This window comes from Lygodium microphyllum, chromosome 25 (genome assembly GCF_053477565.2).
Source record: "Lygodium microphyllum isolate KBCC chromosome 25, Lygodium_microphyllum_v1.1.10, whole genome shotgun sequence".
Taxonomy (NCBI): Eukaryota; Viridiplantae; Streptophyta; class Polypodiopsida; order Schizaeales; family Lygodiaceae; genus Lygodium; species Lygodium microphyllum.
In genome coordinates, this window is record NC_141159.1 from 130,345,238 (window position 1) to 130,370,468 (window position 25,231).

At 47.9% G+C, this 25,231-nt stretch overlaps 1 protein-coding gene across 1 annotated transcript in view; it reads left to right on the forward strand.

Moving 5' to 3' along the window:
- LOC148014751 (uncharacterized) overlaps nucleotides 1-25,231 on the forward strand; it is a 285,635-nt gene that overhangs the window by 140,821 nt on the left and 119,583 nt on the right. The window lies entirely within an intron of this gene.

The following is a 25,231-nucleotide window of genomic DNA, read 5'->3' on the forward strand; positions in this document are numbered from 1 at the left end:
AGTCGACCTTCTTGTAATAAAACCGCACCTATCGCCTTATCACTCGCATCGGCTTCAACCACAAATGGTTTATTGGGATCCACAATTAATAGTACTGGAGATCTAGCAATAGCTACCTTAAGTTTTTGAAAACTTTCATTTTGGTCTGCTCCCCAATTAAAGCTCTTCCCTTTCCCTTTAAGTTGGTCTGTCATTGGAACAACTATTTTGGCATAATCTCGAATGAATCTACGATAAAATCCAGATAAACCTAGGAAGATCTGTAGCTCTTCCAGGTTCCTTGGAGATGGCCATTCAATAATTGCCCTTACTTTTTCTAGATCCATCTTGATTCCCTCTTTTGAGATAATATGTCCCAAATATTTGACATCTTGTGCGAAAAATTCACATTTAGTTTTCTTCGCATAAAGAGAATGTGTTCTTAACAATTGGAATACTAATTGTAAGTGTTCCAAATGTTCTTCTTTTGATCTACTAAAGATCAAGATATCATCCAAGAAGACTACTACAAAATGTCCTAGATAGGGCCACAACACACTATTCATCAGCTTCATAAAAGTAGCTGGTGCATTAGTGAGGCTGAAAGGCATCACCAAAAAATCATAATGCCCATATCTAGTACGAAATACTATCTTAGGAACATCCTGTGCCTTAATTCTTACTTGGTGATAGCCTAATCTTAAGTCTATTTTTGTGAAGAATTTTGCCCCTTGTAATTGATCAAAAAGATCTTCCATTCTGGGCATAGGAAATTTATTCTTCACCGTTATCTTATTAAGTGCTCTATAATCGCAAAGTCGCATAGAACCGTCTTTTTTCTTTACCAATAAAATTGACGAAGCCCAAGGTGAATTGCTGGGTTATATAAACCCTTTATCAAGGTAATCCTTAATTTGTCTTTCAACTTCTTGGTGCTGTGTTTTACATAACTTATAAGGTGGTTCAGAAATAGGGTGTGTATCCCTATCTGTGTCAATTGGGTGATTTACATCACCCCTATCTAGTGAAAGGCTACTTGGTAAATCAGAAGGAAACACATCTTTAAATTCATCTAACAAACCACTTAATTCATTACTTACATTCAACTCACAAACATAAGAAAATTGTTGCTTTATATTATAAAAAGTAAAAGTGTTTTGTACAAGAAGAGACCATAACATATATACCTCACAAGCTTCCTTCTTTATCAGCTTCTGAACTTCAGTGGAACACAACAAAGGGTTATCAAATACTTCATGTTCGCCTTGAATCACAAAAGTCTTACCATCCCTTTCAAATTCCAGTGTATTATGATGATACTACGTTTTAAGGATGGTTCCAATCCCCATATCCACTCCCTCCCTAAAGCAATATTGGCTCTTTCCATATTCATAATTTGGAAATCAAGTTTATCTTTTTATCCTTGGATCTCAATTTTCAAATTGGATACCATTGTATCCCATATTTTATTATCCTGGCCTTGCATCATACGAACAACATATTGATGCCCACTCTTTTGTGGGGGATTTTGCAATTTTTTGACAAGTGCATAATTTATGAAATTGTGGGTAGCAGAATGTATTCCCCCCCTCGGTCTAAACGGAGAGTCTTAATTTTGCATCCAGATTGATTTTCAACAAGTGCACTGAAAGCCAAAAATGCATCATACACTTCTGACTTCTTTTTCAAATAGTAGACCCAGCAAAAACGTGTAAAGTCATCAATGAATGTCACAAAATAATAACAACCGCCCAATGACATGGTTTGCATAGGCCCACAAACATCTGAATGCACCAACTGCAATCTACTTGTTGCTCTGAAAGCAACATCACGGGGAAATGAGAAAGGATGCATTTTTCCCAAAATGCATCCCTTGTATAAGTGCTCAGGAGGTCTCTCCAAGAGAGGTAAGCCATCCAGCATCTGAGTACGCTGCAAAAGCATCAAGCTACTAAAGTTTACATGCCCCAAACGAGCATGCCATAACTCCGCCTGTTTCATACCAGGAGTAAGAGTGGATGTCAAGTATACCGTCTGATCTACTGAAAGAGCATCCAACTCATATAAACCATGACACAAAGATCCTGTCAAGACCAAAGTCATGCATTCTTTATCTCTAACCATGCAACGGTCATCATCAAATGTGACCTGCAAACCACAACGTTCCAAAGAAGAAATAGAAAGCAAATTCTTCTTGATTCTAGGCACAAACAAAGCATCCTACAAGCGGAGAATAGAGCCATCAATGGCTGTGAGCTGAATCTCCCCAATACCACGAACAGGGTATGATGCATTATTGGCACACTGTACAGATTTCCCAATGGGAGGTGCACTAACTGAAGCAAACAGATCTCTGCGAGATGTAATATGTCTAGAAGCACCACTGTCAAAGAACCAAGTGTCAGCATCCTCTGTAGAGCTAAGAGCTCTATCAGCCCAAGAGATGTCATAACTGCAAGTATAAAAACAATAGTCCCTGTCCACAACAAAGGACGCGGACTCACTAGCAGTGGAAGGAGTAGTAGAAACAGACATTCCTGACTCCTTCTTCTTCTCTTTGGCATTGCGCTTCCTGCACTCAGTGATATAGTGGCCTGGCTTCTTACAATAATGACATTTGCCCTTTTTAGCTTGCGTCTCCCCTTGTGTTTGATTCTGCGATGTGCCCGAAGTGCTAGAACTTTGTGGAGTATTTTTCACCTTGCTGTTTTTGCCTTTCTTACTTGGCACAAAAGCCTGCTCAGAGACTATAGCATCCACACTACTATTTTTCCTTGTTTGCTCTTCCTCTAGAAGCAAACTGTCCAGCTGAATAAAAGTGAGTGGGTGCTCGGCAATCCTCATGGTGAGGTTCAATGCAGTATGAAAAGACAAGTACGAAGGAGGTAAGGAATTCAAGGTGGTGGATATCAACTGTGCATCCGAAAAGTACTCATCTACATTCATGAGCTGCTCTTATTCAAGTGATTGTGCATAGAATCACCCTCATTCATCTTCAAAGTCTCTAACTCTTTCTTCAAGAAAGAGATCCGAGTCTCATTCTTTCCTGCAAACATATGCTCCAAAGTCAACCATGCATCTCGTGAGCAATCAGCGACAAGGCCTGTGCATCACGTGTATCCCAAGCTTTTTGAGCTGCAGTTCTTGGAGGAAGTGGCTAAGGTGGAGCGGGCTGACGTCCCCGTTGTCCACGTGCCCCTTGAGGAGGAGGAGTAACGGGAGCTACAACTCCCGGTCGAGTTTCCTCTCCACTGACATAATCCCATAAATTCTTGGCTACTAATACATTCTTCATCATGAATGACCATAGCGAATAATTGTTTTCGTCCAATCTGTCTTCTTTGGATACATACGTAAATGCATCACCTCTCTAATTTGCCATGATGACAAATTTCTAAAGACAAATGAGCAATGTCAAAGTAGTAAGGACTGGAAATCTGCAAATTTCCAGAAATTGCAGCAAGCACACTTCTGCAATTAATGTGCAAGGGCGTACTCTGTCAAAAACTGTCTTTAAATGCACGCTTCCCAAGGTGCAAACAGTGCTCAGCAACACTGTTATATCAAAAACCCCAAAATTTCTGATGTGGTCAGGATGGACGTTGGTCAAACGACTGGTCGACGTGGACTGTAGGGGGGCGATCAGAGTGGCATAGTCATCAGGTCATAGGTTAGACGGGGCAGTCGGGCGGGCGTTCGGAGCGGGCGAACAGGACGGCGGGTTGCTGACGTGCCACAGGCAGGCGGCCACAGGCAGGTGGCGCTGGAGACAGACGGCGTGCCATAGGTAGGCGAGCTGGAGGTAGGCGACGCCCAGGCCTGCTGGCGACTGCACAGGCAGGTGAGGGCGGACGAACAGTACGGGTGACGAGCTACAGGTCTTGCCTGACGAACAAGAGCTGTCGAGCAGAAAGGGGTAGACCTAACGAACAAGAGAGTCTGCACACTGCTCTGATACCGAATGTGAGATGGAAGGATCGAGGTGCAGCTGAGAGTTCAGTAGACTGTGAGAGTGAGAGTGACAGAGTGAAGCACGACACCCAAAAGAATAGACTGAAAGAGTGTTACCAAAAAGTACAAAGTACAACCCTTAAACCTTAGGGTTGTAGGGGGTGTTTACACCCGACACACACTAAGTGCCCATAAGTGTGTAACATAAGCACATAAGCACATACGACAATAAGACTATAAGTCTGGGGGAAAAAACCTCTCCTACCGAGAGTAAAAAGTACCCCAGTGTCCTACTGATCACCGACACTCCCATATGGGCATAGGCGTAAGTGAGGCGTGAGTCAAATACCCAACAGAAGGTGAGGGGAGGAGTTTCGGCTGGAGAGATCGGTCCGACAGGGCTGTCGCATGGCCCCATACCTGTTCCTACTCTTCGTAGAGGCGATGTCTCACTTCCTGAAGTCACGAGTGAGCGGACTACGCGGCCTCCCACTTCCAGTGAGAGAGGAGATTGAGTTGTTAGACTCAGAGCACGCAGATGACACAGGCCTCTACATAGAGGACGATGAGGTGATGCTGGAGAGAATGAGACTGGCTCTTGATGTGTTCTACGTTGCAGTGGGTGCGAAAATCAACTAACAAAAGTCGGTTGGTTTCCTCACAGACCCAGACTCCACCACGGAGTGGGGCGTCCACTTGGGATGTAGATGGGTGAGCAAAGGGCAGACCGTCTGATACCTAGGGTTCTAGGTGGGACTTGACATCACTCCTACCCAGCAGTTTCTTCCTATTCTAGATTCTATTCGAAGGAAGGTGACCTACTGGAGCACGGTTCGCCTCTCTAGCCGATGGAGCCTTAGTGGTTAACCAGGTCCTCCTAGCGACGGCCTAGTACATCGCCTTGTGTCGGTGCTTCTCCTCATCGTGCGTATGGCAGCTTCGCCGCGTAGTGCGGAATATCCTTTGGTCTGGGTTTGCTGGCTCCAGGGACTCCAGGGCCAAGGTGGCGTGGGCGACCATCATACGACATCAATCAGAGGGAGGGCTTGGGATCATAGACCCAGAATATCAGAGTATGGCCCTCTTGGGCAAGCTAGTTGTCCGCGGTCTCACACCAGGCGGGCAGACCTGGAAGGTCTTACTGTATGAGGGCCTTCAGGACTGTAAACCAAGGATTCACGGTGAGTGGAGCCCGTCCATGAGATGGATCTTCACTTCAGTCCAGGTCACCCCTCCCCAGATCACCTTTCCTACGGAGCCTACTTCGCATGTGGCAGGGCCTCCATAAGGTCCTAATCCAAAGCCCCCCAGGTTGCTAGGAGGAAATAGACCGTCAGCCGTTGATGTGGAACCTCCAGGTCAAAGATAGGGAAGGGGCACAGATAGGTGAGCGCCCCCACATCCAATGGGCTGGGTGGGAGGCCCGGCTCGCTCCATCAGGACATGGTGGGAGGTGTACAGGATGGCAGACGAGGAGGTGCTGCAGCGAGTATCAGGGTGCACGAGAGGAGTGGAGTTGAGGAGAAGAGAGATAGACGCAGCAATACCTCCGGAGTGGCTTGCCCCCCCGATACGAGAGCCGATAGAGGCCTATGGGTAGCCAGGTTCTCTCCAGCAGAGGCATCCCTCTTCAGGTGGCAGGTAGAGTGGGTGGTGCCCCCCTGGGGACCTTTTTCACCCTTCAGGAGGGACATCTGGCCCTTGACAGAGGTTAACAGGATGAGGGGATTGCCACCCTTTCATGGAGTAGGATTCGGGTGGTGGGTCTTCAGGGGAAGACTTGGCGACTTGACCCCTATGTTTTCTGGAAGGAGCTCAAGGAGTGGCGCCTTTGGATCTGGGAGGGTAGACCACTTGATGAGTTGGAGTGGGATCTGAGTGGGATCCAGGAGAGTGGCTATGGCCGGCCTCTGCAGTTGCCAAAAAGCCACCGAGGTTCCTAGAGTATACTGCTAGGATTGGCAAACATGTACTAATGCAAGAGGATTTGGACTGGGCGCCGTCACGCAGCAGGCACTGGGCGGAGCACAGCATCACGGAGCCCTTTCGACGGACCTTCTGGCGCCGCCTATGGGATAGCTGGAGGCCGAGGAGGGTGTCATATTTTTTATGGTTGGTGGCACATGGAGGTTTAGCGGTGGGAAGTTGGCTTGCCTAGATGCAGGAGCGAGGTTGTAAGCGCTGCACACAATAGCCTTTGGAAACCCCAAAGCATTGCCTTTGGTCTTGTGAGGAGGAGCAGCTTGTGTGGAGAGGAGCATGCCGTATCCTTCGACGTATAGCCCCCAGCCTTGGGTGTATTTCATGGGGAGCTTTCTGTTGGTAGGCAGTTAGCCAGGGCGGTCACCTTTTGTATGAGGCCGGGATGCAAGACACGATATTCATGATCGAGGTAGGGTCATGTGCAGTGGTCGGTCTGGAGGCTTTACCCATCCACCAGGTACTGGAGCCCACAGCAAACCGCTCGAAGATATGGGAGATCATAGGGAGTCTTACTGGATGGCATATCTGGAAGGCGCGATGCCAGGTGGCTTTCGGCGGAGAGAGACTTTCAGCACTTGCGACCTTAGCAGAGGTATGAACCTCCATCATCCACTCCCTCCGTGGCTGATGGGATCAGGTGCAGGGCAAGTCCAGGGCTCGTCAGGAGCTCCGTGGTCACTTCATGCGTACCTGGGGCAGCCAGGGCCTGTTCTTTGTGATGCACGTAGGCAGCCCCATTTGGCGACATACCCTCCTCCCCCCCCCGGCTTCTTGCCCCCATCCCCCCTAGACTGCCTTGAGAGGCTTGTATACATGATGTATTGGTGACTTTGCATCAGCTCCAGTTAGTTTGTTGAGCATGAGCACTCTGTTGTAATCAGTTTTTTTGAGTAATATAATCAGCCACATTTTACTTGCAAAAAGACTATGGCATTTGTGATGAACTACCCTTTACAAAGTTCCTTGTACTTTGTATTTTACCTCAAGGGGGTTTTCACTGAGGGTTTATTAATAGAATTTTATCTCCACAAGGGAAAAAAAAGGATCTGTTCTCACACTTGAAGTATCTGTATTCTATCCTACCGCTTTGAATAACTATCCTTGCATGACCAAATTTATTTTATGTCCTTTTCAGCTCTAATCTTCATCATTTTAGAAACTTTGCAACAGAGTATCTTGCCCAATACAATCCTCCAATCTAGTTGAAATCTGTGTACAAATACAATACTCCAATCTAGTCGAAATCAATACAGAGATTTACAATGTGGTTAGATGTGATGCAAGGAAAAGAATCTAGCCTACTTAGGAACCACAACATCTTGGACTATTCTTAGGCCCAATCAATGCCATCCCATTAAATTTGTTGGACAAGTTTTTTCCTAAAACTTTCAAACCAAGAAATCTTGAAGGACAAAGACGTCAAGCTGTAAAGCCGTGCTTTAATTACATTGAGGAGGATAGTGAATGGCAAGATTTCCTAGTGGTAGAACTTGCCAATTCTCGGTAGTGCCCACAGTGTAAGTGTGTGGTGTGAGGTGTAACGGCCGCCTGTCTGCCGTTTCCCGCTCCTGCCTGGCTGTCCCCTTGGTTGGCCGTTTCCCCCCCCCCCCCCCGCCATCGACAGCCACCTGCGCCCATCTCTCCCCCCCCCCCCCCCCCCCCCCAATGAGTGCCGCCTTGACGGGAGGCCTGGCCCGCGATCAGGCTGCAACACCACCGCCATTGAAAACAAAAACCCCCCTCCCGTTACCCCCTTCCCTCCAGTTGCTCCCTCCCCTGTAGCAACTCTCCATTCAGCAGCACAGCAGTGCGATAGGTAGGTTCTCCCAGAAGGGATGGGCAATGGAAACCTTTGGTCAGACGCCGGCGTACCTTGTGCGTAGTCCTCTCTGAGGAGCAGCTCTTAGCCGTCCGAGCTAAGGAGCTGGAGCTAATGGAAACAGCAATTTATGGTCAGGTAGTAGGACATTCCCCAGCTAGAGCCTAGCTTTGGGACTGGCTCCACTCCACGCTGAGCATCGGCACGGCGCAAATCATGGAGGCGGTCCTGTTTGGCCAAGGGATATTCATGGTCCGCGTCAATTCGGCAGATGCAACTCACGAGCTACTCACCAGTTCACCATATGCATCCACGAAGGGGGTCATATACATGGTCCCTTGGTACAGTGGCTTCACTGTGGAGGCGTTTGCACTCCACGACAGGTTTCTTCGGCACCCGGTTATCCTCCTCTTCCCCGGCCTAGCAATTGAGTACCACCAGTTGGTGGAAGACTTTGAGAGGCTCTTCGGCACTGTCCTTCCCGCATCCTTCGCGGATGCAGTGACAGCGGAAGGGGTTCCAAAGGTACGGGTGGTAGTGAAGGAGGTCAAGAATATCCCACAGTTCCTAGAGATTGAGGCAGGCAGGCATTCCTTTAGGCAACAGGTCATTATGACTGGGCAACTAGGGCAGTGCTTGCGCTGGCATGATTTTGGGCATCAGGCAGCAGTTTGTACACAGTTTGGAGCCAAGGCAGCTCCGCCCACAGGTCCGTAGGTGGACGCTGACGGTTTCACATGGGTCCAGAGGTGACAGAGAGGGAGACGGCAAGGGGGGCGCAGCCAGCCCCTTAGGCCCAGCCTCGTCAGCAGGGTGATGGTGGACGAGCGCCCCCCTTTCGGTAGAGCACCCCACAGCCCCCCCCCCCGCCCCGTCCGTCCCACCCGACAGGACCGATCCCCCCCATTTTCTCCACATGAGCCACTGACTGCCTCGCCGGGGCACCCTCACACCCTCGACCCCCCCCCCCCCCTCCCTCCACTGATCTTGGCCCACAGCCCCCCCTTTCCAGGGCTACCAATTTCTCCCCACACCCACCATGCATCTCTAGCTATCCCACCATAGCGCGATCCACTCCACCCCCATCACCCCCCTTACCGAGCACTCCCCTTGATCCGCACCTAGGTCAGGTGAGCCCCCCCAGACCCACTCCCCCTCCTCCCACAGGAGGTGATGAGCCACACACACCTACCTCCTCTGCACACCAGCAGTCCCCCCCGTCCACACAACCACCAACTCATCTGCCCTTGCCACCCGCCATACTTTCCTGAGACAGGCATAGTTGCTGCCACAAGAGTTTTTTTGTAGTGTCCCATGGTCTTACTTGCGAGTTGCAGAGCGCGGAGAGTTCCCACTACCTCTACTAGAGGTGGGGATCTTCGTGGTTCGTAAGTCAAGGAGGGGCAAGGTCCACCTACTAGCACCACCGGATGGACCAAACTACACTTTCTTTTTTGAGTCATCCTTCTTAGAGGAGTGGACGACGATACAGATTGAGGAGGAATTGAAGAGTTAGGTGGCAGATCACATCTCCTGGTGGATGGGAGATGAAGGACTAGCACTGTTAGCACAATAGTGGCTAGGTTTCATGATGGACATTAACTGGTGGGCTGGCGCCGACATCCCACATTTGAGCATTATCTTTCGAGTCCCCCCCATAGTGGGGAGAGCTGAGGGACGTGATCAAGTGGCCCTCGGCAAAGGCGGCCCGCTTCTACCAATGTACAGAGTCACGTTTTTCAGCATGTCTGATAGATGCATTGATAGTACCATCTAGAGCATCTATCACCCCTATGGTCCTGCCGAGGGCCACCATGAGAGACTGGAGCTCACCATCCAGACCGGCGGCAAAACGTACCTGCATGTTTCGCAGTCTCTCTTCCTCATCTGCAGCTTCCACACTGAACAGATGTCTGTTCGGTCAGTCATAGATTTCCCCATAAGCGTACACCTTGCATCCTGGAATGTGAACAGTCTCCACTACAGTGGGGCGCGTGGCTAGAGGAAGCTAATTGTTTGGCAGGAGTTGTAGCCTACCCTCGCCGGACGGATAGACATCTTGCTACTGTAGGAGCACAAGCTCACCCTCGCCCAGGCTCAGCTGGTTGGGAAGGTACTGCCGGGCAGCTCGCATACTTATTGGGAGCAAGCCATAGGTGCCCATAGCAGGAGTGGAGGTGTATGCACCTCTATTGGTCGGAGTCTCAACACCTGTGTACGAGACCACGGGATGATAGTGGCAGGAAGCGCTCTATGGATCAGACTGGATATTGGGGACTCGTGTATTGGAGTCCTCAATGTCTATGCCCCTATGGAGGTTAGGGCACGGAGCAGGTTGTGGGTGGAAATTGTGGATGGACTCCCAGAGGTGGACTCCTAGATTGTTGGAGGAGATTTCAACAATCTGGAGGCTTTGCAGGACCAGCAGGACAGAGGAAGAAACAACCAGGGCATAGCAAGGGAGGAGTAGGAGGCATGGGAGGTCTTTTTGCTTGTAGTCGGAGCACGGGATGCCTGGAAAGACCTTGCCTTCCACAGCAGGGAGAGGTCATTGGACTTTTCTTGGGGTTACAGGCGGCTAGGCGGAGCCTTGCTGGAGCGGTTGGACAGGTTTTATGTGGGAGAGTAGGGAGGTTCTCGCGGAGGCCAGATTGAGCAGTTGGCAAGCACCACACTATCCGATCATCACTGCCTGGTTCTCCTGGCACTTGATCCCCCAGCATCCGCCCTAGATACACGATCGTGTCGGATCCTTGACTCATCTATAGGAGGGAGGAGGTGTCGAGACAGATAGAGCAAATTTGGACCAGAGAGTGGGTTAGTAGGGACAGGATAGAAGAGGAGGTTGTAGAGGTCCTAGCCGAGTCAAGAAGAATTTGCCAAGAGGCAACACTAGAGGCCATGTAGCAGTGCTGCGAGGAGGAGAGAGCACTCCAGCCATACCTGGCAGCTAGGCAAAGATTGTTGCAGGAGGCACCAGGGGACCCCATCCTCCACGCACAAGAGGTGCGCACGCGTGCAGCCATTGCTGGCCTAGAGGACAGACGCTCGGAGTTCTCTTTCCGCAATTCAACAGCCTTTTGGGCGCGGAAGGGAGACACGATGTGCAGGGAGTTCTTCTAGGTGCACCAGCCCTGCACCATGGGAGAGCAAATACGCAGCCTTAGGGAACAGTATGGGAGGACCCGTTCTAGCCCTGATGAGGTGATGGAGATCGCCACCGACTATTACACACGCCTCTTGCAACAAGAGACAGCTTCAATTAGAGGACATAGATGCAAACAACAGGTATGGGATCACATCCCATCCCTCGTCACATAGGAGACAGGACACGCCCTCCTAGTCCCCTTCACAAAGAAGGAACTAGAGGAGGCTTTTCATACACAGGATGGGCAAAAATGCCCCAGGGAGGATGGCCTCTCTAAGGCCTTCTTCACTATCTACTGGGAGGTGGTGAAGGATCCCCTACTGAGGGCTTTCCAGGAGATATTCACCTCAGGACAGATGCCAAGGAGGCTCTCGGCAGGCCTTATCAGTTTTCTCCCCAAAGGGGGAGACTGGTTGGAGCTATCCCAATGGAGACCGATCACCTTATTGTTAGTGGCCTATAAGGCTCTGGCAAAGATGATTGGTAGACGATTACGCCATGTGCTTCCAAACATCATTCATGACACACAGACAGGCTTTGTCTAAAATAGGAGCATCCTAGACAATGTATTTACATTCTTTGAGGCGACAGAGCGGGCTCAGCATAGTGGGCAAAGATTGACAGTACTACTATTGGACTTCGAGAAAGCCTACGATAGGGTGCACTGGGATTTCCTAGAGGGTACCATGGTGAAGTTAGGATTTCCCCACAGTTGGATTCGCGGGGTCTACGGCCTGTACAGATCAGCCACCAGCAGGGTTCTCATAGGCGGAAGGCAAGGGGAGGAGGTCCGGCTGGAGAGATCGGTCCGACATGGCTGCCCCTTGGCCCCATACCTGTTCCTACTCTTCGCAGAGGCGATGTCCCACTTCCTCAGGTCACATGTGAGTGGACTACGTGGCCTCCGACTTCCAGTGAGAGAGGAGACTGAGTTGTTAGACTCAGAGTACGCAGATGACATAGGACTCTACATAGAGGACGATGAGGTGATGCTGGAGAGAATGAGGCTGGCTCTTGAGGTGTTTTGTGTTGCAGCGGGTGCGACAATCAACTGGCGAAAGTCGGTTGGTTTCCTCACAGATCCGGACTCCACCACGGAGTGGGGAGTTCACTTGGGATTTAGATGGGTCAGCAGAGGGGCAGACCGTCTGATACCTAGGGTTCTAGGTGGGACTTGATATCACTCTTGCCCTGTAGTTTCTTCCTGTTCTAGAGTCTACTAGGAGGAAACTAACCTACTGGAGCACGGCTCGCCTCTCACTAGCCGGTCAAGCTCTGGTGGTTAACCAGGTCCTCCTAGCGACGGCGTGGTACATCACCTTGTGTTGGTGTTTCTCCTCATCGAGCGTAGGGCAGCTTCGCCGCATGGTGCGGAATTTCCTTTGGTCAGGGTCTGATGGCTCCAGAGACTCCAGGGGCAAGGTGGCATGGGTGACCATCATACGACATCGATTAGAGGGAGGGCTTGGGATCATAGACCCACAGTATCAGAGTATGGCCCTCTTGGGCAAGCTAGTTGTCGGCGGTCTCACACCAGGCGGGCAGACCTGAAAGGTCTTAATGCAGGAGGGCCTTTAGGACTATAAACTAAGGCTTGATGGGGAGTGGAGGCCGTCCATAAGATGGATCTTTACTTCAGCCCAGATTACCCCGCCTAGATCACCTTTCCCGTGGAGCCTACTCCGCGTGTGGCAGGGCCTCCGTAAGGCCCTAATCCAAATCCCCCCGGGTTGCTAGGAGGAAATAGACCGTCAGTCGGTGATCTAGAACCTCCAAGTCAAAGATAGGGAAGGGGCATAGATAGGTGAGCACCCCCACATCCAGTAGGTTGGGTGGGAGGGCGGCCCGGCTCGTTCCATCAGGACATGGCGGGAGGTGTACAGGATGGCAGACAAGGAGGTGCTACAATGAGTATTAGGGTGCGCGAGAGGAGTGGAGGTGAGGAGAAGGGAGATAGATGCAGCAATACCTCCGGAGTGGCTTGCCCCCCCAATATGAGAACCGATAGTGGCTGGGGAGGTATGGGCAGCCAGGTTCTCTCCAGCAGGCATTCCTCTTCAGGAGGTAGGTAGAGTGGGTGGGCCCCCCCAGGGGACCTTCTTTGCCATTCAGGAGGGGGGACGTCTGGCCCTTGACAGAGGGCAACAGGATGACGGGATTGCCACCCTTTCATGGAGAAGGATTCGGGTGGTGGGTCTTCAAGGGAAGACTTGGCGACTTGACGCCTATGTTTTTTGGATGGAGCTCAAGGAGTAGCGCCTTTGGATCTGGGAGGGTAGACCACTTGATGAGCTGGAGTGGGACCCAGGAGAGTGGCTATGGCCGGCCTCTGCAGTTGCAAAAAAGCCACCCAGGTTCCTAGAATACACTACCAGGATTGGGAGACATGTACTGATGCAGGAGGATATGGACTGGGCGCCGTCACGTAGCAAGCATTGGGCGGAGCACAGCTTCACGGAGCCCTTCCAACGGACATTCTGGCCCCGCCTATGGGATAGCTGGAGGCCGAGGAGGATCTCGTATTTTTTATGGTTGGTAGCACATGGAGGATTGGCGGTGGGAAGCTAGCTTGCCTAGATGCAGAAGGAGGGAGGTTGTAAGCGCTGCACAGAGCAGGTTCTAGAAACCCCAAAGCACTTCCTTTGGTCTTGTGAAGAGGCGCAGCTAGTGTGGAGAGGAGCATGCCGTATCCTCCGATGTATAGCCCCTAGCCTCGGGTATATTTCGTGGGGAGCTTTCTGTTGGCAGGCAGTTATCCAGGGCTGTCACCTTATGTATGAGGCCGGGATACAAGACACGATTTTCATGATCGAGGCAGGGTCATGCCCAGTGGTTGGTCTGGAAGCTTTACCTATCCGACAGGTACTGGAGCCCACAGCAGACCGCTCAAAGATATGGGAGATCATAGGGAGTCTTACTGGATGGCATATCTGGAAGGCGTGATGCCAGGTGGCCTTCGGCGGTGAGAGACTCTCAGCACCTGCGACCTTAGCAGAGCTATGGACCTCCATCATTCACTCCCTCCACGGCCGATGGGGGCGAGTCCAGGGCTCGTCAAGAGTGCCGTGGTCAGTTCATGCGTACCTGGGGCGGCCAAGGCCTATTTTTTGTGATGCAGGCAGGCAGTCCCGTTTGGCGATATACCCCTCCTCCATGGCTTCTTGCCCCCATCCCCCCTAGACCGCCTTGAGAGGCTTGTATACATGATATAGTGGTGACTTTGCATCAGCTCCAGTTTATTCTGTTGAGCATGAGCACTCTGTTGTAATCAGTTTTTTTGAGTAATAAAATCAGCCACATTCTACTTGCAAAAAAAAAAAAAGTGTGTGGTGTGAACACAGCTAAGTTAGTAAGTTGTGTCACTATATCTAGAGTTAGTTTGACTCTAGTTGAGCTAGGTAAAGGTCTACTTACTTTAGACCTATTGTACTTTCATTCATTCATTCCAATACTTCCAACTTTCCATGTGAGGCTATTGCTCACTCTTGTGCATTGTCTTATGTTCACTTTGTGTCTTTCTCTCTTTGTGTTCCATCTCTATCAATTGGTCTTAGAGCCACACACACGGGTTCTGTTTCATGACCACTCAGCTGGTGCCAGCCACCCAAGGTCCATGTTGTCTTCAGCACAGCTCAGACCGCTTAGCCAGAGAGGAAGAGGATCCAGTGGTTTTGGAGGAGGAGGAGCCACTGAAGAAAGCCACATGCATCAACTTACACCATCAATCGGCCCTCAGCAACACTGCCAATCTGCCCCCAACTACACCACCAGTTCTGCCACCTATGGCACTTGCCTCGCCTACGTTTCTTGCCTATGGCATCTCTTGCACCCTTTCTGCTACTGTAGGGAGCGCCACCAGTCCAACATATTGTCAATTGCCTCCTGCGCCTCTACCGCTAGCTGCTAGCCACCGCTAGGGTGCACTCCAGTGCCACCAGACCTATGCACTGCTAGCTATCTTTTGCATTGCCCTGCTGCATTGTTTGTATTAGCTGCCTTCTACACACCGTGCCAGCTTGTTCTCTACTTGCCACTCAATCACTTGTCTAATTTGTCCGTCACTCTTTGCCCATCTTAAACTAACACATCTCTGATGCATTTACCATCTCCACACATATCTTGACATCTCAAAAATTTGGGGCTTTTTCCCAATTAGAGGTCCTTTGCATGCATCATCACCAAAATCGCAGACACTCTGTAATTCCATCGTCATTTTCATAAGGACTTCAGGGCTTTTGCTGAAATTGACTCTTATTTGTGCTGAAATTTCAAGATTCAGCACACCAACATTGATAATTGGCTATTAAGTAGTTCTAAGATTTCAGCAACTTCTTGAAATTTAGGCAGAAAACTTTGGGTCTGTTCACTCTCATGCCCTCAGAGGCATACTAGAGATGGTACATCAAGTTGCTGTTTTGATAAGTTTGGGCACAGAAACTGAAGCATTGACAGCCATCATTTGGCTACGCAATAGTGATTCAATCCTTGACAATTTTGGTACAGAAAGTGTATTTGTTTGTATTGGGATCCCAAAGAGGATTTTGTTCATTTTATGCCTCTTTTGTGTTGGAAGTTTTGCTTATAGCTTCCATTCAGTTTTTAATTCAGCAATGGGAGGGAATAACAATGATGTTCTTGGCATCCTCAATAGTGAGGACAAATTGGATGCTTGACAGATTCGACTCATGATAATATCACACAGACTCTTCAACGCAGAGGTAAAGGATTCTACTAAAAACCTCCACAATCTTCTCAGGTACCTGCAGCTGGAGTGGTTGGTAAAGGTGCTACATATTCTACATTGAGGTTTGAGGCTCGTGGTAGGTTGTTGCCCTCCTGAGATTCATTCCGTGCTCAGCAACTTCAATTTCCCCTTGTGCATTGGTTGCTGGATTGTAGAGGGAGGATCTTGTGGATATGATTAAAAGTGAAATGCAGAGATTTCAGAAAACTAAATCAATGGATGCAAAAGGGAAAGTGGTGATCCAGTAGATCTTACCCTCTTTAGTTTGTCATGAAATTCGCCTTATGGAATGTCAAAGGGAATCGTTGCCCAGTAAGCAATATAGGTTATGGAGAACGGTTTTTGCTAGTAATTGGGATGTTTTTTATGTGGTGGAGCATAAACAACACTCGTTGGCGGGTTCCACCAATGTATATAAGCACTTTATGGTATTCTTTAGTAGCTATGTGCCTCATAAATCTGGATTGATGTTGGCTGTTTGGTCTTCAGTGCAGCCTTAATTGGTTCCTCACAAGATGTTCAAGGTAGATTCTTGGTGGTGGAGATCATGTATGATGGGGAGGTCGTATAGTTGGTAGGTGTGTATGCGTCTAATACAGCCCCAGACCATCGTCAGCTTTGGAAGGATTTGTGGTCTGTGTCCATGGGTCATTAGGGGCTTATTTTGTGCTTTTAATGTTTGTGTAGCTATGGAACAGGCAACTTCACCTCACTTTGTTATGGATGGTCTTGAGCATCAAGCATGAGATGCTATGGCTGCCTTGGCTTTGAAACAAGATATGTGGTCGTGGTTATATTCTCATGAGTTTGTTTTACATACCAATGTCTTCAACATTCGGAACGTGGGCCTAACTAGATAGAATGTACACTTTCCAGAGTGATTCCTTCCTTCTAGCAAAGATTGATATATGGGTGGAGAGGCATCACGTTCGTTAGATCATGACCCCTTGATTTTGGACATGACTCATCAACCGGTGCATGCCTTCAAGGCTCTTCTTACTTATTTGCCTTTGCATTTCAATTAATCTTTCCTATTGAACAATTTGTTTTTTGGTTACATGCAGCAGTTGATTGCTTAGTTTAACACGTAGGTTCAATCTCGGGGCATTGATGCATAGCCTGTTTTTAGGGATATAATGTGTGTGCCTTGTCCCACCAGTATGGTATTCAGCATGCTTCTACTTTCCGTGCTGAATTGTAATATTTGCACTCTTTGTTGGGACATTCGTTGAGTATGCAATAGGCTAGGGACAACTCTGATGATTTGGCCACATTTTCTAAATGGTTGAAATGCAGAGTTCAAGCTCTGCAAGAGGAAGAATACCCTAAGTTCAAATTACTGGCTCATTTGGATGCTTTGCATGATATTAATTGTCAAACTCATCACTTTTTTGCTCATTTGTGTCAAAAATATACCCAATAAATATTGTGGGATATGGAGGATTGAAGCTCAACTGAGAGTACATAGTTGACAGTGAAGAGTGAGAGAGTGAAGACACAACACGACTCCCAATGGAATTACCAAGAGTATAATGAAAGTATAAAGTACAACCCTTAAAGTTTACGGTTGTTAATGTGTGTTCACACCCAAAAGGTGTAAAATACGATAAGTGACTAAACTATGTAACATAAGCACATAAAATAGAAGATAATATACTAGGGGAGGCGGGGAAACCTCTCATAGGGAGAATAAAAAGTGTTCTAGTGTCCTATTACGGATCATTGACACTCCTCTGTGAGCATAGACATGAGTCAAATCCAACAAATCCCCTTGGAGTGAAAAGTGATCAGTATACAAGGATCATCCACCAAAGGAGATCAAATTTGAAGCATTGTGAAATGCTTCAAATTTGTTGCAAGAAAGAGCTTTGGCAAAGATGTCTCCCACATTACTAGTGGTAGGACAGTAGACAAGGCTGATATCTCATGCATGTAGGCTCTCTTTGACAAAGTAATAGTGGATCTCTATGCGTTTCATGTATGCATGAAGCACTGGGTTCCCTACCACTGCAATGGTACTCTAACTGTTAGTAAACAAAGGAGAAGGCTTCGTGACAAATACATCAAGATCAGCCAATAAACTTCTTAGCCATACACAGTCAACAATGGTAGTGAAAGCTGCCTTGTATTCAACTTCACAAGATGATGTGGCAACAGTGGATTGTTTCTTGCTAAGCCAAGCGATGTAAGATGAGCCAAGAAAGAAACAATTTCCACTTGTAGAGTGGCGTGAATCAAAATCACCAACCCAATCTAAATCAATGTAAGCATGTAGTTGCAGTGGTTCTCCCTTGGCATATAGCAGTCCAAGAGTCCTAGTACCATGCAAGTAACGAAAAACACACTTCATAACTTGCCAATGTGACGTGTGTGGGCTGTGCATATATCTACTCAGGGCTGAAACTGCAAACTGAATATCTAGCCTTGTGATGTATAAATAAATTAGACATCCAACTGTTGGAGCATATGAATGGATGTCAAACAAATAATTGTCATCATGCAAGGACAGCTTGAGCCCAGTCTCCATCGGTATGCTAACTAGCTTGCAATCCTATAAGCCAAACCTCTCAAGGCGTCTACCAATATATCTGGACTATGACAATCCAATACCTCTAGCATGTGTCCCTATGACATTTCAAAAGTTTGCTGCAATTTTTCTTTTGAATGCTGAAATTTGATCAGCATGTGACTCTCTGAGCAGAAGATGATCTACATAAAGATATATGGCCAGTAAGAATCTTCTCTCTTTTCATACATAAAGAGTAGACTCTGATGGATGAACCCTTGACTCAGTAAAAAGGCATTAATTTTTGCATACTAAGCTCGTGGAACTTGCTTTAAACCATACAAAGTATTGTTCAGCTTACATACCAAGTGTTCGGATCCCTCAACTACAGAACTAATGGGCTGCTATACATACACTTCTTCTTGAAGTTCCCCATGTAAAAATGCAGTCTTAATATCGAGCTAGTGCACAATCCAACCATGATGGGCAGCCAAAGTAACCATACACGAAATGGTAGTCATATGGGATGTAGGACCAAATGTCTTCTCATAATTAATGGCCTTCTTTTGTGTGTAGCCTTTTACCACAAGCTTGGCTTTATACTTATCAATTGATCCATCCGCGTTTCTTTTCAGCTTATAGACCCACTTTGTATCAATGGATTTCTTTCCAACAGGCATGTCACTAAATCCCATGTTTACTTCTTTATGATAGAATCAAATTCAGCTTGCATTGCTGCTATCCAATGCACACTTTGTTGTGCATCCTCAAAACAATCAAGCTCGTTGTCATCAAAGTGTGTGTGCTGCCATAACGAACTCCATTGTATTAGCGTGATCATGCAGACGAGCTTGTCTTCTAGTATGACCAACAATAGGAGCATCCAAATGGCCATCTTTCATAGTTTCCAAGTACCATCTAGGTATCTGCCCAGCTTCCTGATTGTGTACAAGCTCTTGCTGTATCTCTAATTTAGCATCTTTCTGAATATTTAGATGAGCCATAGGCTGAATTTCTACATTGCTTAATGGAGCAACTAACCGAATATTGTGTTCATTTAATGAAACTCCAATTGTATCACCAAAAGAAATGGACAGCAGCCCTTCAAACACATCATTTGCAGCCTAATATGTATCAAAACCAACAAGGGATAATTCTGATTTTTCATAAAAAATCAAATCCCTACTTACAAATATTTTCTTGGAAATAGGACCATATAGTCTATATCCTTTGCTCTCACTATTGTACACTACAAAAATGCATTTGATAGCCTTGTTGTCCAACTTCTTTCTTAGTACTTTGGGAATATGAGGATACTCAAGACATCGGAAAGTACGAAAATGGCCAACTAAAGGTTTCAGGCTATTCCACCCAAACAGTTCGCTTTCCCTCCCTTCCCCCCCCCCCGCCATTGATCCCCCCCACCCTCCAATTGCTCCCTCTATCTACAGCAACTCCCCCCCTCGGGTAGCACCGCTACGTGATCCAACTTCGCGACTGGCTTCACTCCAAGCTGCACATCGGCACAATGTAGATCGTGGAGGTGGTCCTATTGGGCCAAGGGATCTTCATGGTTCAGCTCAGCTCGGCAGATGCAGCTCGCGAATTACTCGCTAGTTCACCATATGCGTCCACAAAGGGGGTCATATACATGGTCCCCTGGTACAATGGCTTTACTGTGGAGGCATTTGCACTCCACAACAAGTTTCTTCGGCACCCAGTCACCCTTCTTTTCCCCGACCTAGCGATTGAGTATCGCCAGTTGGTGGAAGACTTTGGATGGCTTTTCGGCACTGTCTTTCCCGCGTCTTTCGCGGATGCAATGACAACAGCAAGAGTCCCAAAGGTACGAGTAGCAGTGAAAGAGATCAAGAATATCCCACAGTTCCTAGAGATTGAGGCAGGCGTACACTCCTTTAGGAAACAGGTCATTGTGACTGGGCAACCAAGGTAGTGCCTACGCTGCCACAACTTTGGGCATCAAGCAGAAGTTTATTTGTACGTATTTTCGGAGCCAAGGTATCTCCGCCAGTAGGCTTGCAGGTGGATGTTGACGGTTTCACACGGGTCCAGAGACGACAAAGAGGGAGACGGCAAGGGGGGTGCAGCCAACTCCTCGGACGTAGCCTCATCAGCAAGGTGCAAGCGGGCGAGCGATGCCCCCTCGGCAGAGCACTCCACAACCCCCCCTGTCCCTCCCACCCAACAGGACCGCAGCCCCCCACATCCTCCACCCATGCCACGAACTGCCTTGCCTAAGTTCCCAAAGTCCCCTCACCCAAACCCCCCCCCCCACTAACCTTGGCCCACAGCACCCTCTTTCCAGGGCCACACCCCCCCCGCAAACACCCACCATGCATCTCCATCCATCCCACCATCTCTTGATCCTCTTCCCTCCCACTACCCCCCCTACCGAGCATCCCCCTGATCCGCACCCGGTTCAGATGATCCCCCCCAGACCCTCCCCCCCCCCCCCCCCCCCCCTCCTCCCATAGGAGGTGATGAGCCACACACAACTACCTCCTCCACGCACCAATAGTCTTCCCTCTCCCACACAGCCACCAGCTCATCCGCCCTTGCCACCCGCCACACCTTCCCGAGACAGGCACAGTTGTTGCCATAGGAGTTCTTCCACAGTGGCCCATAGTCCTACCTGAGAGTTGCAGAGCACGGAGAGTTCCCACTACCTCTGGAGGTGGGGATCTTCGTGGTTCGTAAGTCAAGGAGGAGCAAGGTCCATCTACTAGCACCATCGGATGGACCAAACTACGCCTTTTTTCTTGAGTCCTTTGACTCAGGGGAGTGGACGACTACACAGATTGAGGAGGAGTTGAAGAGTCAGGTGGCGGATCACATCTCCCAGTGGATGGAGATAAAGGACTAGCACTGTTTGCACAACAGTGGACTGGTTGCTTGATGGACATTAATTGGTGGGCTGGTGCCGAGGTCCCACACTTGAGCATTATCTTTCGAGTCCCTCCACAGTGGTTCAATATTCATTGCATAGTGTGTCTATTACATGAGCATTGTATATTTAGTATTCATTCACTTCATTACTAATCGTGTTTAGTGTTTTTGAGTTACCCCAACCCTAACTATGTTCTGTGTTTATCAGTCTGTGTTTTGTCATATGATTGTTTTGTATTTTCTATGTTTAAAACGGTTCTTCACACTCCCTGCCCTGTCCCTCATCAATTCGCCCAATTTGATTCTTGCAAGCTGCCTCGCCCCACCTTGCAAAGAGAAAAAAAGGAAGAGAAGAAAAAGTAGCAGCAACAGGAGGAAAAGAAAAAGAGAAGGAAGAAGAAGAAGAAAAAAAAAGAAAAAGAAAAAGAAAAGAAGAACAAGAACAAGAAGCATCACCATGAAAAAGAGAAAAAATTTGCAACAAGTTCTACATTGCCATGAAATCGTCAATGAACCTAATTGCACCACCTACAGAGCCATCTAAGGTGCTTGACCTCAATGCAACTCCCATGTCCACTATGGCCCTGCTAATCATTGTATGTCAATGGTACCGTCCTCGTATGTCATAGTATATTGTACATCTTTATATGTAGTGCTCCCTGACCATCATGGAAGAGGTAGTGGTACTATCCTTGTATGTCATAGTATATTATACATCTGCATATGTAGTGCTCCGTCTTAGGCTCTCGACGACAAAGATGGCAAGTCCTATCCTCTGCTAGAGCATCTGTCCATCTACCTATCTCCATCTGAAGCCTATGTGAGGAGATGCGAATCTGTCCGATAGCAGCCCATATGCTATGGGAGAGATGGGTGTCCATCATTCAAAGAGACACAAGAAATGACTTGTGTAGAACTCCATCATCGATCCTGGAGGGAGTGGTGGGTGGATCCATGTCCTCGCTATCTTAGTCCTCTAGATATTAGCTTTGATCACTTGGCTCAACTCTAATCTATTCTAGAGAGAAAAACCGGGCAACAATAGATGAGTGCAAATGCACTGACCAGAAGCCAAGAAACAAGCAAAAGAAAGAGAAAACACCAAATGCAAATGCCAAATGACCAGGTGATAACTAGAGAGTGATGGCGACAACTCCAATAGGTGGCGACAATAGTAAACGGAGCTCCAAAGGACTGAGCAACAGCTCCAGAGTGATGGTAACAGCCAACAAGCAGAGATGGAGACTAGAACTAGACGCCAAATGGTAGCATGCAACAAGGGGAAGGTTTGATTGCGATGTTGTCCGCGAATAGGATGTGAGCAGCAAAGATATAGTTTCGGAAACCTGCAAAAACGAGATTAAGGGAGAGTGGTGGGCTGCATGCCTATTTATAGAAAGTTTGGGGCGCCTAAATCAGGATTTTGGCATGTGGGACACAATTACTCTCTAGGATCGTGTTTTGTTTTAAATCAATAAGGTTTCTCCATTAATTAAGCGTGTTTTGGGGTATTTTAAGTCGGGCTAATGCATTTTTAGCTCAACATGCTGACTATGGTTGCATCCTCCACTTTCTATTTAGTTCTTGGATGGATTTGCACTTATATATGACAAAGTTTCTCTATCTTTGCATTGGTGCATGATTTTGTTTCTCTCTTGTTATGGTATACTTGGTTCCCTCTATCGTTGGAGCCTCATTCTCCTCTTTGCGCTCAAGCTTTATTCCCTGCAGCTTCAAACCCTTCACTCCCACCAAGTCATTGTTTTCTACACACCCACCCTTAGCTCTTTTGTAGCCTAGCTGTAGCACAACTCCACGGACAAGGTCGAGAGCATACCGCTCAGCTCTAAGCCAGCAGCACTTCTACAAGCACCACCGAGGATTACCATTGGGTATCATGAAAATCAAGCTATGAGAAACCTAGTGTGTGAAGAAATATCTATCGAAGCTTGTAAGTACGCCAAGAGTTTCCCTGAATTCTATACAATTGCTAGGAAGCAGTTCACCATCTTGCAACAAGCTCTCTAAAGATGGTGAATTGCTAGGAAGCAATTCACCATCTTGCAACAAGCACCAAACCATGTGCTACAACATTATCCAACTGATTATAGCTGTTCCAAGGGCATATGCATCACATTACATGAGGAATCCCAAAATTTCAGCTGCAATTTCTATTGTACACATACTCACGGGCATAAAATTTGACACACACGGTCAAAAGCCTCAAAATTTTGTGCTCAAAGCATCAAACACACATCTTCATTTCCTCTATCATGCATAGGACAGACCAGTTTTGCTAAAATAGAGCAATTTCAGCAAAACCCCCAAATTTTACCAAGTGTTGATGTCCAAATTGCGCGGAATTCAACCTGCATGTACATAAAATGACCAAATGCTGCACAAATTTTGTCCAAACTGCATAAGCCCCAAATTGCACGAGGTCCAATGTGCATCAATGTCGAGAAATTGGGTAAATTTCAGCCCAATTTGCATATGTACATTAAAAGCCCCAAATCTCAGGGACAAAATGTCACAAATTCCTGCAATTTCCAAGACAGATATCACTGTTGCATCTTGCTCGCATCAAACCTGGACAAATCCCCAAATTTTCCAAGTCCTGCATGCACTAATTTCAGTGAAATTGAAAGAATTTCACTAAAATGTGAAAAACCCCAAAATTCCCGGGCAAATGTGCACCGACTTTGCAATTTCTGAGTCAGATTGTCCAATTTTGCGTTAAGATCCCCAAACTCGGGAAAAGCCCCAAATTTTTGGGCCTAAATCTGCCCAAAAATCCTGACAGTGCTTACACGCACGAACGCCCGTCAGTGAGCAAAGGGCTTGTTTGCAGGGAACCTTTGAAAAAAAAATTTAAAAATTTGCAAAGGAAAATGACGAATCTGCTCCCATTGACCAGCCACCTGCCGTCGTGACCTGTCGCCTTGCAGAAACTGCAGCCTGATGCCATGGGAGCTGTCGCCTGCAAGTCGGAAACTGTTGCCAGTCAATCGCTGACCTGTCACCTACCTGAAGACTGTCACCTGCACCCCGTTTCGTCTGGTGTCACATGCAGCGTGTCTTCAGACCTGGTCTGGTCGCTGTCACCAGGCTGTAGCTCTGGACACAAAGTCCAGTTGTCTGCGACTGCTGCCCGTCACACCTGCTGCTGCCCACTGCTGCCCTTTGGTCCACGCTGGACCAGTCGCCTGGTCCTGCCCGTGTCGCTGGTCACCTGCGACTGTTTCCTCTCTCCTGTCTGGCGGGGGACACAAACTCAACTGCTGTACGTGAGCTGCCTCTGCTGCTGTACGTGAGCTGCCTTTGACCTCGGGGAGAGTGCACTCTGCGCTCTGATACCAGTTTGTAGGGACTGGTTAGGCACAGAGTTCGAGACAGACTGTTGCTACCCACAGTGAGAGGTAGAGAGAGTGAGAGAGAGCAGAGTAGAGAGTGAACAGGTTTACAGGTACAATGACGAGTGTGTACCTTTAGGTTTTTAGATAGATATATATGTGTAAGTACAAGTGCTAAGGGTGTGTTCACACCCGAGCACATTTAAAAGGCACGAGGCCTTTATTCCCAACAGTGCCCACATGAAGACCCAGTCATCATCATAAAGTACTATGCACAATAGAGAAACTCCACCCTAGAGAAAACCTCGAATCTCCCCTTAACATTCCAAGTCATCATCATACAAAGAGTAGTATGCACAGTAGAAAAACTCCACCCTAGAGAGAACCTCGAATCTCCTTTTAACATTCCAAAAAGACCTAGAGGAGAAGCTTCTTGGTCTATCCGCCTAGCATGAGACCCCTAACCACCAACTTTTCAGGTAGAGACTAAGTCATCATATCCTCTATCAAGAGTAGCATGCATGGTAGCAAAAATCCACACAGAGAGGGCCTCCAATTTTCTCCAGACATTTCTGAATGCCCTTCTAGAGCAGAAGCCTGGGTACATAGTCACATGGAACAGAGAGTTGGGCAAGGAGGGGGGAACAGGGGATGGGCAGGATTGCCATCCCTTGTGACAATATGACATGGGATGGGGACACAGATAGAAAGTACCATTGCCAATGTCCCTAAATCCTAAATGGTCATTCTTTGTGATATACTTGGCTATGGTACTCAGGGTCAACAGTCCCCAAACCACTCTCCAGGGATCTGCATTGAATAATATTCTACCATCCTACCT